This window comes from Micromys minutus, assembly GCF_963924665.1.
Source record: "Micromys minutus genome assembly, chromosome: 8".
In the NCBI taxonomy this organism is placed as follows: Eukaryota; Metazoa; Chordata; class Mammalia; order Rodentia; family Muridae; genus Micromys; species Micromys minutus.
This window is the reverse complement of record NC_137977.1, coordinates 390,910-394,680: the sequence shown is the minus strand read 5'-3', so window position 1 is coordinate 394,680 and position 3,771 is coordinate 390,910. Positions and strand designations below refer to the sequence as shown.

The window sequence follows — 3,771 nt, the reverse complement described above, 5'->3', positions numbered from 1 at the left end:
ATTTAACTGAAATTTCTGACTTTTCTTCCATAAACAATGACTTCTTGAACATTGCAATGCTACTGCTACTGAGTGGTCAGAGCTCAGGTATCTCAACAGGCAGCTGTAGACAGGAGCTGGAGGAAGACTGGGGCCATACTCAGAGAGGCTGTGCCCTTGGAGATGGGCAATTCATTTCAACCCAATAAAACCAAACCAATTCATTCTAGAAATCTCATTTATGACCAAAGCTTGCAAGGCAGATTCCAAATTAATCTCCTTTATTCTCCTTCCTGCTGCCAGTAACCCTTCTGTCCCACATCTAGCATTTCTGGAACACACACACACATACACACACACACATACACACACACACGCACACACAAAGGCTGTGAACACAGTGTGCCTTGCTCCAGAACCCAGAGCAGCCTGAAAGCCATTCAGATTCGCCCAGGGATTAATAACTTCAAAAATCAGTTGCCAGGAACTCTTCAAAGCTGAAAACAGAAGCCAGGAGAATTGAACAGAAATACTTATTTGATTGGTTTCTTCCCTGTGTGTCAAAGGGCAATCTATTTCCTGGATTATCATCACAGTAATCTGACCTCTAAAAGCCAGGATCATTTGAGTGCCCTGGTCCAGGACTGGGGTGGGAAATCTCTAAAGATCACCTTGTCACAGTTCTGCTATGTGCTGCTGTGTGTTTTTTCTTGTTGAGTCTCAGTGGAGAGAACAGAAGTCTGCGCCCATGCTATATGCATGCTGGCCAGATAGAGCCCATGGCGTACGCATGCTAGCCAGGGACAGACGGTGTTCACCAAGTCTTCTCCCATCTACTAATTCCCTAGAAGCCTAGCTCACCTTTTACTATGTTGACTTTAAAACAAAGCCACTGTCCCTGCCAGGAAATGTTTAGTGAAGTTCTAGAATGCGTCAGAGCCTGTGTCAGAGCCAGGGAACAAAGCAAGATAATGTAAGACCTGATTTCCATTGTCAAAAGGGGGACAATTGTACTGGCAAAATGTAAACAGTGCTGTAAGATACAGGACACAGTTGTCACAAAGGTGTAGATTTCTTTTAGGGGTATGACTTGTATAGGTGTCATTTCACAGGCGTGGAAGTCAGACCAGCCCACAGGACCCTTCTTTCCTCCACGTGGGTTCCAGGGATGAAACTGAAATCACCAGGCTTAGCTGCCCACACCTTCATCTGTGACGCTATCTTTCCAGACCTTTCTTTTAATTTTCAAGACAAGGTCTTGCTGTGGAGTCCACACTGGTCTCGAGCTTGTGGTGACTGTCCTGCCTCAGTCTCTTCAGTTTGGGCATGATGGGCTTTTCCTGAGTGTTCAGCTGAGGCTAGTGGGTGGGGAAGCATAAACCTGTGACAGCACCAGCAAGTTTGCGTGTGCGCACTCAGAGATCTGCTGCAAGTGGGACCCCATGTCACCCATGAGGGCTGAGATTACAGCAGTGAAGGGTGGACAGATAGACTTTGGTTTTCTTCCCTGGATTATTGATGATACAGTGAGGAATTCTGTAGGCAAAACGGGAGGATGAGACTACTCATTTGTGTATTTAAGCCAGTTTTCTTCTATTTTTCTGATGGGTATCTTCCAGAGCTGTCACCATGGCACCCAGTCGTGAACTTGGGATGAAGGGCTCGTGTTCATATGCAAAGGCAGGGAAGTTTTAAAGGGTGTCCCAGACTCTCCTGTCAGCTACTCTACTGTTGGGAACAAGTCTTGTCTACAGTGGATTTGCTATTTTTCATGGAATTCTGGCCTATGTGGAAACCACATTCTCAAAATCACAAGGAGTTTGTCCATGATCCACAGTTGTATTCTTTCTTTCCCTTTTTACCTCCTCCTTCCTTGGTGGTTGTGTGGTTGGTTGGTTTTGTTTCCATGTGTTGCTTTTAGATAGGAGCTCACTCTGTAGTTATGCAGGCTCATAGCTCCCTCACTGTGAGGTTCAGGCTCTGCACAAAAGTCACAGCAATCCTCCTGTCTCAGCATTTGCTGGAGCTGTAGACTGTGGTGAGGAGATAGAGCCCAGGGCCTTTTACTCCTGAGATGATGCCCACCACTGGGCAACACCACTCCCTGAGCCAGGTTGCTTTCTTACTCTCTACAGTCCTGAGTAGGTTTTAAGGAGCAACCCCAGCTGGCCCTAACCCCTTGAGGTCCATCTCCCTAATGTGAAATGGCATAGGCTGGTGGTAGATGCATATTAAAATGTAATTGCTGGGGACAGAAGACAAATCACAGCCCCAGAAGTACTCATTGGGGAACTCTAGCTACAAAGAATGTTGACCTTCTGGGTTGGGAAAACTGGCTTTCTCATCACATCAAGTCCATTTTTCGTTCTCCCACTGGCCACTAAAGACCCTTTCTTGGGAGATTTTCTACAAGTTATTTTATCTACCCAGAATGCCTTGTGTCTTCTTTCTAACACCTTGTCTTTCAATGTCATACTGAGAGTGTTCTCTCTCAGCACACACTCCAAACACAGCCTCCACCCCAATCACACCGAGCCTTACATTCCTGGAAGGTTCACATGCACATTATATGAGTAATGATTCAAACATATCATTCATTCACATGGATATAGGAGATTGCATTTAAATACTAAGTCAATCTTACAAGGGAAGGTTATTGTCCCTTAAAGAGATGCTGGGTATGATGCTGCATGCCTCATGCCTGTAGTCCCAGCAGTAAGGCACCTTGCCATAAATTTGAAGGTAGTCTGACCTACAGTGAGACCCTGTCTCAAAACAGGAGCAGAGGATCTTGAGGGGTTGCTCGAGGGGCTAACTTGAGGGCTGAGAGTATTTACCACTCTCCCAGAGGAATCAAGTTTGGCTCCCAGCTGTGCTAGAAGATGTGACATCCTTTTTTAGCCTCTGAAGGCACATATGCACGTGCATAGTCAAGCACACACAGGGACACACACACATAAATTTAAAAAACAAAAAAAAAAATTAAAATCACAATGATTTTAAAACTGTCTAGGCCAAGGATGTATCTCAGTTTGACAAGCTTCCCAAGGACTAGGGTTTAATCCCAGCAATAAAGAAAAACAAAACAAAAAACAAGAAAAAGAGAAAGGAGAAAGAAATTGTCTTAATCACACCTGGAATAAGGATTTAAAGCAGTCAGTGCTGGGGGCTGGGGGCTGGGGGCTGGGGACTAGAGACTGGAGACTGGGGGTTGGGGACTGGGGACAGCAGACTGAGGGCTGGGGAGCTTGGGGGGTGGGCTTTGCCTGTGTTCCTTGACTACTTTGTAAGAACTCCCACAAGCCGGCAACCGGAAGTTGCGGGTCCGGAAAGTATGGCATCTTTGAAGGTGAAGCAAGACATGCCCACACCAGGGGACTATGGCCCCCTGGACTACAAGCAGAACCTGCCCTGACGGGGACTGTCTGGGTACCGCATCTTTGCTGTGGGCATCGGGGCCTTGGTCTTTGGCTACTGGAGAATGATGAGGTGGAACCAGCAGTGCATGGGTCTGCTGAGCGAGGACTTGGAGGCCAAGATCGCCCTCATGCCTCTCTTCCAGGCAGAGAGGGGCCGGAGGAGGATCCGGCAGATTCTTTGGGAGAACCTGGAGGAGGAGACCATTATCATGAAGGATGTGTTCAACTGGAAGGTGGGCGAATCTGAGTTCCACACCACACAATGGGTACCAGCATTGGCGAGATGCATGGGTTGCACACCGAGGAAGAGATGGACAACGCCACCAGCAACGGCTTCACCTGGTACACTCAGGGCCTGAGGCGATATGTATAA

General features: G+C 47.2%; 1 pseudogene across 1 annotated transcript; it reads left to right on the top strand.

The window, feature by feature from the left end:
* The first annotated feature begins 3,313 nt into the window (after positions 1-3,313).
* LOC308423721 (NADH dehydrogenase [ubiquinone] 1 alpha subcomplex subunit 13-like) lies at positions 3,314-3,771 on the top strand (annotated as a pseudogene). The gene has a single exon. The product of its transcript is annotated as an NADH dehydrogenase [ubiquinone] 1 alpha subcomplex subunit 13-like (transcript).